Raw genomic sequence first — 12,770 nt, forward strand, 5'->3', positions numbered from 1 at the left:
ACTTGCTTAGAGGAGCCAGCACCAGGGTCAGATTGTACAGCACCTGTAATCCCATCTATAATCGGCCGTCCCTTATTGCCTACTCAGAGCCAGCTCCTCCGCCAGTGTATTCTGGTTTTCTGAATTTAACTCTTTATTTCTGTTTGCTGCAAACAAGTGTTTGTGATAAAATGTTCACAAAAATAATAAAAGGTTGTGGTAAATACTCACCACTTTGAATTATATTTTTATATTTTGTCTTTATCTGCTGCCAAGAACATTTGGAGTTGGGGTTGCATCTAAAAATCAATGAATATTAATCTTTCTTAGTACATGCACATTTTTTATATATTATAAAAATAGGCTATATTACACGTATAGGCTACATACATATACATAATTTTACATAAATATAGAACGTATTTGTTTAACTTACACATTAACAATCAGCAATCTTTCTCCAACAGTCTTCTCTTGCTTTGGCAGCAGAGACCGTATTGTTTCGAGCTTGAAATACATATTTAAATTCATCGTAATTCTGAATGATTATCTCTTGCTCCTCCGCGGAAAAATATATCGCTCTCGCTCTACCCGCGATTGGTTGTTCAGTGTCGACATCACTCTTTTATGTGCACGCGTGCGTGGAGTAATCATAGCTTGAGGATCAAAGCCTGAGTTGACAGAGAAAGTTGATGAGCTGCATCATGGTACCAATAAAGCCTGATTGCATCGGTTTGGTTTTGTCAACTCAAAACTAATCCTGTAACCCCGAGTTTGTTCAGCTACCATCATGGTACAGGCCCCTGGTGAAAATTTCATGTCAATAGCACCTTCGGAAATATATTTACTGAGAAAAATGATGACGTGTTCAATACTTATTTCCCCCGCTTTATGTAAGGGATAATGTAGAGCGAGTTCGGTTGTTATAGCGAATACAACCCCGACAGGCTGATTAGGACCCCGACGTGAAGCTTGTCTTGAATCAGCCTGAAGGGGTTGTATTCGCTATAGCAACCGCCTCGCTCTACATTATACCGCTTATTACATGGCTACCTACCAAATAAAAAAGGAGTTTATTGATTTAAAAACGATTGTATTGCTTCCGCTAAAGAAAATAGTCCGTTCCGCGTCCATAGCAACGCTCTGTTTTTCATGGCAACGGTGTATTATACTTCGCAGCGTCTGTTAACAAGAAATTCATACCTTCATAAGAATTCAACCAAGCCATGTAATAAATATAAATAATATTATATTATTATATATATACTTTTTGTTACAGGTTTAACAATGTCAATGTCAAAACCAGTTATTTCTTAAATTGGTATGTGATTAAAAAAAAAAAAAAAAAAAAAAAAGACTTAAAGGCATATCACACCAACAAACTCCAGCTAAATGTCAGGGGTGTTTTGGAGCAAACATGAAAAAAGTATTTAAAACAAATAAAAGTGATGCAGAAACCCATGTTTTGTCATTAACAATTTTAATATTGATATTTTGTAATGGAATTAATAACAAATAAGTAGCTTGTGAGAATCAATATATATATATATATATATATATATATATATATATATATATATTAGGGCTGTCAAAGTTAGCGCGTTAACGCAAAATCATATTAACGGCACTAATTTTTTTAACGCGCGATTAACGCAGCGCGTATTTTCTGTTTGACCCGTGGCCCAGCCCCTAGTTGGAGAACTGGAGATACACAGTGTTGCCAACTTAGCGACATTGCAGACCCCTTTAGCCATTTTTTCCCTTCAAAAAAGCACCCAAACCTTATTTAGTTTCTGAGAATCTACCGGTACCGCCGGTACTGCTCTCTCAGCACGCGCGCACACCTCTCTCTCTCTCTCTCTCTCTCTCTCTCTTAATGGGTCGCGTTTCAGTCACCATTTCAAATTCATTCTGTTGTTTGACAACAGAAACAGTAAAATATACCAATGAAAACAGTTTTATTGAGAATTTAGCTTCATCAAAATGGGCACAGAGAGAGACAAACTACAATGTAATAGGCTAATAAATAATAAATGTATATTTAGCATTTTCAGAAGAGCTGCCCTGTCATGCAAAAATCTAAACATGTTTGTGTTAGTAAATTGCTCAGTGCAAAGAAAGAGAAGTAATGGGTACCTGGTATTTCTTTGTTCTTTCTACATGTGTCTAATAGACATGAACAAGTTCTTTGAAAAACATCTATGACCTTTGAAACATGTCTCATCCTTATGCTCTATATTGACTATGGTTTCAATAATAAACATACATTTGCATAAAGCATCTATATTTATCCATGCCCACGTTGATTAGAGTATTGCAAACTTGAAAAGTATTAATTTAAGGTACATTTAGAACAAATAAAAAAATGTGCGATTAAATGTGATTAATCGCGAGTTAACTCATGACAATATGCGATTAATCGCGATTAAAAAATGTAATCGATTGACAGCCCTAATATATATATATATATATATATATATATATATCAATACTGCAGGATCTATGAGCCCTTCAGGTTTCTACAAGTATATATGAGATGATCACAATTACAACTTAAAAACTTAAAAACATTTAAAGCAAGAGTTACAGGAACACAAAAGACAGAATAACAGAAGCTGATTATATTGAGCACTTTGAGAGCAAGAAAAAAAAAGAAACATTTTCCATTGTGAATGAATTCCATTATCAGAATAAAATGATCAATTATGATTTAAAAGCTGGAAAATATTGTACAATGAGAAAGCATAGATTGTTTGCCACAACTGAACATCACTTTAGGTGTTTTGACTTAATTTTAACGTATATTTTGACAATAACAATTCACCAGCTTTTAACTTTCATTTAATTCCATTGTTACATCATATTTCTTAAACTATACAGAAATTAATCTCTTGTGACTCATCACTGATGATCCCTGTCAATCATCAGTGGCTCCGCCCACAGAGCTCAGGATTGGTTCATTTGTGCTCCGCCTCTCACTGCAGAATCTTCCTGTTGATCTGAACAAACAATAAGATGAAGAAAGTCTGACTGAAGTTCATCAACAACATTAGCAATAACCTTCACAAGATACATAAAACAATCACACTATACTGAAGAGAGTTTTATTGATTATATTGAGAAGAGCTGCAGGTTCTGACACTTACTGATGGATTCTCATGTTTAGAAAAGCTCTGAGGATAGTCTTCAGGAGGTCTGCGATCAACGGTCTGTGTGAAAGAGAGCGAGAGATCGGTCATGTGATCATCAGTGATGGAGTATCTGACTTTGACGTCTCACTTACTGTGAGTGTGTCGTACAGGTCAGAGGTCGTGGGCTTGAGCTCAAGAGCTGTATATGTGTCTTCATTGGGATCAGAGATCTACAGGAGAGACAGAAGGACACACACATTGTGAGTTCATGTTTTAAATGCTGACTGTAATGTTTAGAGGATCTTGATGGAAATCAGTTTTACTGGATCTAGAACTGAAGAATCGGGTGTTTGGTCACGAGACTCGTGCACTGTAAAAATGAATACGCTATATTTACTCAATAAAATTGTGGCAACAGATTACAAGCAATATTATTAATTAAATTGAACAAATTAGAATTGAGTAATAATTAATCAAATTAATTCCTTAAAAGTTAACCATTTAAAATGAGTAAAATTTACTTTTTTTTTAAACAAAAATATCGAAATAACAGACAGACGTCAAAGATGAATTAAGAACTCTTTATTTTTTATTGGCAACATTGAAGACACCTAATGTTAACAATCAGAATCACCGAAGGAGAAAACCGTAAATTGTAAGTCGCCATTATGGTGATCAGTGTTTACTTTAGTTGGGCTCTTGACCTTATATCATTAACTTTAGATTTTGTTTGGCTGCTGTACCTGAGTTATAACAGCCAGATGAACAATGAGAAAAGGTGATCTGATGGTGTTGGTTGTGTTTTAACAATCATTATTTCACCTGAACTCATATAGAGCCCAATGTCTGAGTTGTGTTTATTTTATTAATTATAGCAGCGCTGTCCTTGTACAGCATAATATGTTTAGCCTTTTCAATGAAATCCAAATGATCAAATAAAAAAAAAACTTGGTTTTTATATAAGCACACACAGGCATCAAGATTTAGTGTATGAATCTCAGCAATGGTGACAAACAGATCACCTCTGATCATAAGCTCATTATTTATTCATGCAGCAATGCATGATGGGAGCTATGAAAGAGTTGTGATTGGTGGAACCCAGAATGCACTGCAACATGCTTTATAAATGTCACCATTGTTGAGATTCACAGGCTGATTCTTGATGTCTGTGTGTTTAGAAACTAAATTAAAACATTTTTTTTTGTATTTTAGATATATTAGATAATTAATTATAGCAGCCCTGTCCCTGTACAGGATCATATTTTTAACTATATGAGTCCAGAGATTCAGGTCAAATGATTGTGTAATAATGATTGTTAAAACACAACCAACACCATCAGATCACCTTTTCTCATTGTTCATCTGGCTGCTATAACTTAGGTACAGCAGCCAAACACAATCTAAAGTTATTGATTTAAGGTCAAGAGCCCAACTAAAACAAACACTGATCACCATAATGGTGACTTACAACTTACGGATTTCTCCTTCGGTGATTCTGCTTGTTAACATCAGGTGTCTTCAATGTTGCCAATAAAAAATAAAGAGTTCTTAATTCATCTTTGACGTCTGTCTGTTATTTCAATATTTTTGTTTAAAAAAAAGTAAATTTTACTCATTTTAAATGGTTAACTTTTAATGAATTAATTTGATTAATTATTACTCAATTCTAATTTGTTCAATTTAATTAATAATATTGCTTGTAATCTGTTGCCACAATTTTATTGAGTAAATATAGAGTATTCATTTTTACAGTGTGTGTCTTATACTCTTAATATCTGTGTACGGCTCATAGCGGCTGTAGGAAACATCTCTGCAGGAAAACACTGTGAATAATTGAGATCATCTCACCTCCTTCATAGCAGATCTTCTGTTCATCCTTTTAGTAAGACTGTCAGAAGAAAGATGAATAAACAACACATTTAACGCCCCAAATAACTGCAATTTCAGGATTCAAACAGAGATGGCGACAAAGAGGCAAAGCTTACGCACTACCGCTTTAAATGTAACACTTAACCTAAATGTAATACAGTAATTCTTCATATATACTGAAGTAGATTTTTTAAATGAACTTCTTACCAAATGTACATCACAAAAGCCCCTGATGCTCCACCGAGTAAAACACCAACAGCAACACCAACACTGACAGTTACAGACGAGAAACATCTGACTGCTGAAATACAGACAAACACACACCAATGTTTAACAGGACTAGATCAGACAACATATTCTGACAGATAAGAAAGTAAGCAGGAGTATGTGGTTAAAATACAGAATATGATTCATAAAACTCACACATGACACACAAAGTCACAGTATCAGAGTATTTCTCTCCATGTTCATTGATGGACTTGCACTTGTATTCTCCACTGTCATCAGAGCTGATCTTTGAGATGCTGTAGATTCTTCCAGATCCTACAATCGTTCCTCCTTTAATCCAGCTGATTTCTGCAGGAGGGTTTGAGTCACTGATGCAGTTCAGAGTCACTGAATCTCCCTCCACTATTACACCAGATGGACTGATGAAGATCACAGGTTTCACTGGAGGATATACAGATGTCAGGTAAAAGTATTTATCAGAGACGGCTGGTGGAAAACGTTCTAGGAAAGGCTGCATTTGGTTATTATTGGACAATTTCAGCAAACATCCCAGTTTAATTTTTCACTGTTTAATGCTAAAAAGTTAAAGTTAAAGCAGGGCTCAGTAGTTTCGGGATTTCTTTGCTGTATTCTCGCTTTTTGCTCGCAGGTTTCTCTCTAGAGCCTTGAAACCTTTGAAATACAGACAAATGTTTAAGGAAGATTCTCACAAAAGTTTTTTTCTGCAAGATTTTTGTAACTTTTTTAACTTTTCCTAATTTACGATGAATGTATAAAGTGCAACCGCAAAAACTGAGAGGACATTACATTTGTTTAGAGTTTTTTTATATATATACATAATTAGAAGTCAATGTGCGATACCAAACAGGACCACATGGAGATGCCAAAAGACCACTAGCGGTGAGCGGGCAATACTTCCACACATGCTAGCATGAAGAAACTTAGGTTGCTTCTCATTTCTAATTTGTGCATCTTCGTTTCCTTTGTGGCAATGGGACGTAACTTCTCCCTTCCCTCCTTCAGGGAACAGGAGTTACATTAGTAACCGTTCCCATTCAGTCGTCACTATGAGTTACGTCAGTGATTGATGAATTGGGATCCCTGAGAAATACGCCACAAACACTGTCTTCCAGCGCCTCGTGTAAACCGCCTGATCCCCCGCACCCTTGGAGAAGGAGAGGGCTTTACACAGAGAAGTCAATCACTGCTGTTCCTACTTGATCCTAGGGCTGGGCGATATGGCCAAAAATGAATATCTCTGTATATTTTGGCTAAATGACGATATACAATCTCTGTACTTCTCTGTAATTTATATTTTACAAAACATGTTCAACTCTAAAACCTCTAAAATATCTGAACAAGTTCTGTGACAAATTTTAGGTTGATATTTTTATTACGTTTTTTTGAGCGCAGTACCAAACTTTTCCACTAGATGACATCCAGACTCCTCTGGTGACCATATAAGGACTCTTCGATTTCCATATATGGATTGAGTGATCTTAACCATATATTTCCATACTTTAAAAAAATATATTTATGAAGCAGACATACTATTCAGAAGTAGTTTGGGTAGTAATGTTAATATTTGATTTGAATTCAATCTCTAAAACATATAAAAACATACGGAAAGAATCAGAGCATGTGTTATAATTCGGCACCACATCTTTAGAAAATCAGTCGCCAAATATGAAAACTACAGTCTGAGAGCTTTCAAATGCTATATAGTTTGTCAAGATTACTTCAGTTAGACTAAGATATTATTGTTATAAATGTATAATGGCAAGTGTCCCACGGGTGTCGGGGAGAGGCAGTCTTAAAAATAGTGGTTAAAACATTTTTATAAATCAGAAATGCAGATATTTAGTCTTTGCAATGTGTGAAAAGTATTGATATTAAAAGTTCATTATTTGTACCTGATTGTAATTTTTTTTTTTTTTTTATAGTGTAATTTTTGGGGAATTTAATACAATTACAGTCAATTTGACCTGGACCACACAGACTGTAACCAGAAATCTAAAGTGCATGAGGGTTAAAGAGAGAAAGTCAATCTGCACTCACACATGACATTGAGCTGAACCTCAGGAGAGATGTGAGTGTGTCCGTCTACAGCACAGCTATATCTGCCTGAATCCTCTCTTCTGACTGACTGCAGCAGGAGTTCATTGTTTCTGTCTCTTCTCTCAGTTAATGGCTGTGAGTTTCTGTACCAGATGAATGTTGCTCTGTCAGTCAGAGCGCAGCTGCTTTTACATCTCAGAGTGACTGAATCTCCCTCTGTCACTCTCTCAGGAGACTCCACCTGAAGATCTGAACACAACACACACATTATATCTAGTGCTGCTGTCATACACTGATTATTATTCAACATAATGCACAGAAGAAGAGATAAACCTCATCAAACTCACCTGTGACAGTAAGAGTTACTCCTGGATAACCAGAATATTTTTTATCTTTATCAGTGATGAATCTGAAACAGTACATGTGTTCATCCTTCAGTGTCACATGACTCAGTCTGACGGTGCAGTTCTGCTGTTTATCTCCCAGATACTGAAGCCTCTGACTGTATTCAGGGTCCTCAGACAGATCTGGAGGCTCAACATCCTTTACAGGGTTTTTGGTCCAGAACACTTTCATGATCTGATGTCCAGTAGGGTATGTATAAGTGCATCTCATTATCACTGTTGAGTCCTTTAGTGCACAGATGTGTGAAGGACTGTAACTCACACTCCAATCAGCACTAGAAACCCCTGAAACACAGAATTCATCAAACTGTAAATGTTGTTTTATCTGTTATATTGGAACATGAAAACATGACAATACTTTATTACTATTTGAAAACAGCGACTCATTACAGGAAATATAAGATAAATGTAAATAAATAATCTCAGTGTGAATTACTTTAAGACAGAGGAGTGAAGAGAGAACCAAGAAATCAGCCAAAAACAACAAGCTGCACAATTACAGTTTTTCTGAATTGCTAAAACACATTTCTTGAAACCATCACTCACTTTCTCAAAACCTTAAACACAAAAGCAAATGTTCAAAACTCATTCAGAGAATCTCTGACTCTTCTGGCAAAATCAAACAATGCTTTCAGATCTTACACACATCAGTCAATATTAGAAACACTACAGATCATTCGTTAGACACTACATGAAGAATGGAGAACACAGAATCCAAAGCATTTACAGGAAAAATATGTATTTATTTATTGTAACAAAGTAAACAAATTTTGCAATTACATAATAAAGTAGTACTGACACCTGACAGTGGTGAGTGAATAAATACTATATGCACTGCAAGTACTGTATAGTATTGTACTGAATATTGTATAGTATGGAATGTCTGTATATTCAGCATTTGCATACTGTGAAATACAGTGACCAACTGCAGAAGCCCAAAAGGTTACAGTAAAAAACTGTAAATGAAAAGCATGTTACTGTAAAGTACAGTCAGAAGAGTTGAGCAACTGCAGAATCAAGGTCAGTGAGAGAGATTTATTCTGCTTCAGCTTCACGTCTTCATGTCGGTCCGGCCGGAGAATATCATCTCTGCAGGAGAAGAGAAAAACCCTGAAGCAGATCCAGCCTTGACAACATTCTCCACACCTTCCTCTTCCTCTTCCTCTTCCTCCTCGTTCATCACCTCTTTCACACACTCTTCCTCCTCTTACACTCGCACTCTTCCTCCTCTAACTCACACTCTTCCTCCTCTTATACACACACTCTTCCTCCTCTTATACTCACACTCTTCCTCCTCTTATACTCACACTCTTCCTCCTCTAACTCACACTCTTCCTCCTCTAACTCATACTCTTCCTCTAATACACACACTCTTTCTCCTCTTATACACACACTCTTCCTCCTCTAGCTCACACTCTTCCTCCTCTTATACTCACACTCTTTCTCCTCTAATACTCAGACTCTCTCTAATTCACACTCTTCCTCCTCTAACTCACACTCTTCCTCCTCTTATTGTCACGGTTCGCGGGTTTGCTTGTTCATTCTATGTGTGATGAGCGATCAGATCAGTCGCAGGCGTGTCTCGTTTATTAGTCCTATATGTGTGTTAGTCATGTTCAGTGTCAGATCGTTTGGTTTGCTGGTTCCTGTTTCTGATCTCGGTTCTGTGCAGTTCTGGTCCTGCTCTCGGATCGCTCGGATCTCTTTTCGTTTCTGCCTGAGCTGTGGTCTGCCAGTGTTATGAGGATATTCACGGCGCATCACAATTCTCGTCTGCCCTGCTTGGACTCTACTCTGCAGTTCTCGTGTCTCCTAGTTATTTGCCAGCAATTCTGGTTGTTCTATTGACTGTTTACAATAAACTTTATTACGACTCGCTACTGGATCAGTTGTGTGCTTCCTGACACTTATACTCACACTCTTCCTCTTATACTCACACTCTTCCTCTTATACTCACACTCTTCCTCCTCTAATACTCACACTCTTCCTCCTCTAACTCACACTCTTCCTCCTCTAATACACACTCTTCCTCCTCTTATACACATAGAAAGAATGTGTTAAAAATGACACAACCTGTGTTAAATTTTGACACATGTGTGGGTGAGCTCCAGGACTACTAGTTTTGTGTTAATTTTAACTCAGTCACTGTGTAAGTCATTTTAACACACAAATTGTGTCATTTTAAAAAATAAAGCGAAAGGGCCAGATGCTACAATATTAACCGTTTAATCAATAGTCGAGTACAGAATGCATGTGCACACAAAGTACAACACAATGTTTCAAGCTCAATGACTGGACAGACTCACTGTACTGGACATTATTCAGTTATTCACGCTTCAACCCCTAACTGATAATGCTGCTTTTGACAAAAGTTCATGAAGAGATAACAGTTAACCGAGTTTGCACTTTGAATTTAATTAAAATGTAGCAACTGACAAAATATTGTATATAAATAACTTGTATTTCCACTGGCCTGTTAGTTTGAGAACATAACAAACACTGCATACCATTCACAGTGATGGTGAGTGTCGGCACTCAAAATGATGAGTTGAAAACAACACAACCTGTAAAAAGAGATGTTAAAAATGACACGTTGTGTAGATTTTAACACATGTAGTGTGTGTGCTCAAGGACAACACATGTTGTGTAGATTTTAACACATGTTGTGTAGATTTTAACACATGTAGTGTGTGTGCTCAGGGACAACACATGTTGTGTAGATTTTAACACATGTTGTGTAGATTTTAACACACGTAGTGTGTGTGCTCAGGGACAACACATGTTGTGTAGATTTTAACACATGTTGTGTAGATTTTAACACATGTAGTGTGTGTGCTCAGGGACAACACATGTTGTGTAGATTTGAACACATGTAGTGTGTGTGCTCAGGGACAACACATGTTGTGTCAAATTTAACACACAACCTGTGTCGATTCTTAACACATCTCTGTGTTTATAAGGACTACACATTTTGTGTTACCTTTAACACAACTAATGTGTTATTCCTCTTACACAGAAGTGTGTTGAAACCTTTTACACACTAATGTGTTATAGTTACACAACTTGTGTCAGATATGTGTCACATGTGACTGTAGTCGGTGTGTATTTGCCAGAGTCACTTCCTGTGTTTTTACAACTGAGTGTTTGGATGAAAACTGAAACGTATTGTTAACTTGTGTTTATGGAGTCCAGTGACATTTAATAAAGAGTTTGTTTGAACATTTTAATAGCTGGATGTTTTAGACATTATGAATCTACATAGACAAGCTCTTATTGAGAATTAACAGAGGTTTAGATGTTGATGTTTCATTGAATGTGTTATCTGAAGTCACCAGAATCGTGATTAATGGCTCCTTTATTTGAGCTCTTAGTAGGGTTGGAAGGGGGGGTTCACCTGCACCCGAAAGGTATATTTTTTTAACCTAGTTTTTTGTAATCCTTAAGGTGTCTAGTAAAGGAATTTTGATGTTCCCCACGCAAATTATTGTCCCATATATGATTTTTTGTATCATCTTTTGTGTCCGTGCTTGATTTTCGGCTGTGAAAAATGAAAACTTTAAATCTACATAGAATCTGAACAATACATCCTACAGACACAATCCACCCCATTTTCTCTTCGTCTTTGCATGAGGAATTGATAGATATGAGGATTGTCATGATTAGATGATGTTTGGTGCATTAAAACTCAAATAAACGCAAAAAAATGTAAAAAATCGGTGACATTGGATCACTGGAACTCCTCCCCCATGGACCCTATTGATATATGTTTTCTAACTTTTGTATTTTTATAGTCTTTATGATGTCTAATAAGCAAATGTTGATGATCTCTACTTGAAAAATTGTCACATGTTGGTCCAAATGAACATCTCCCATAATAAGGAGTTACTATTCAAACCGTTATATTGGTATCATATTTATTGAAACAAAACAGAAAACCACTCATATTGTCAAATGTGTGTATATATAGGGTATAACAAATCCCCATTAGAATAAACGGAAATAGAAAAAAGTGATTGTAATCAAAGGTCAAAAGGTCAAGGGCAATGATGTCTATTCATCATACAGCAGGTCTTCATAATCGACCTCTTGCTCCTCGTCTTCTTCACCATCTCCATCCATCTCCTCGACTGTTTCCTCCAGCAAGTTAGTGAGTAAAGTGGGGAGGATAGGTCCACAAGACCACACTGGTTCCAGGGTACCCTCTTCAGTCTTTTCCCAGCCTTGGCCAGGATCATGGGGCTTGGGACACCAGAATATCGGTGTGGCTGCTCTCTTGTAGTTGGCCAGACGGTGGTCGACACGGTTGATGTGTGGGACCAGGTTGTCTCTCCAGGGCGGGAGCCGGGACAAACACTCTTTTTTTTTTTTCACTCTAACTCACACTCTTCCTCCTCTAATACACACACTCTTCCTCCTCTAACTCACACTCTTCCTCCTCTTATACTCACACTCTTCCATACTCACACTCTTCCTCCTCTAACTCACACTCTTCCTCCTCTTATACACACACTCTTCCTCCTCTAACACACACTCTTCCTCCTCTAACTCACACTCTTCCTCCTCTTATACACACACTCTTCCTCCTCTAACACACACTCTTCCTCCTCTTATACTCACACTCTTCCTCCTCTAATACTCACACTCTTCCTCCTCTAACTCACACTCTTCCTCCTCTTATACTCACACTCTTCCTCCTCTTATACTCACACTCTTCCTCCTCTAACTCACACTCTTCCTCCTCTAACTCACACTCTTCCTCCTCTTATACTCACACTCTTCCTCCTCTAACACACACTCTTCCTCCTCTTATACTCACACTCTTCCTCCTCTAACTCACACTCTTCCTCCTCTAACTCACACTCTTCCTCCTCTAACACACACTCTTCCTCCTCTTATACTCACACTCTTCCTCCTCTAATACTCACACTCTTCCTCCTCTAACTCACACTCTTCCTCCTCTTATACTCACACTCTTCCTCCTCTAATACTCACACTCTTCCTCCTCTAACACACACTCTTCCTCCTCTTATACTCACACTCTTCCTCCTCTTATACACACATTCTTCCTCCTCTTATACACACTCTTCCTCCTCTTATACAC

The sequence above is a fragment of the Abramis brama genome, assembly GCF_963993115.1.
Source record: "Abramis brama genome assembly, chromosome: 2".
NCBI lineage: Eukaryota > Metazoa > Chordata > Actinopteri > Cypriniformes > Leuciscidae > Abramis > Abramis brama.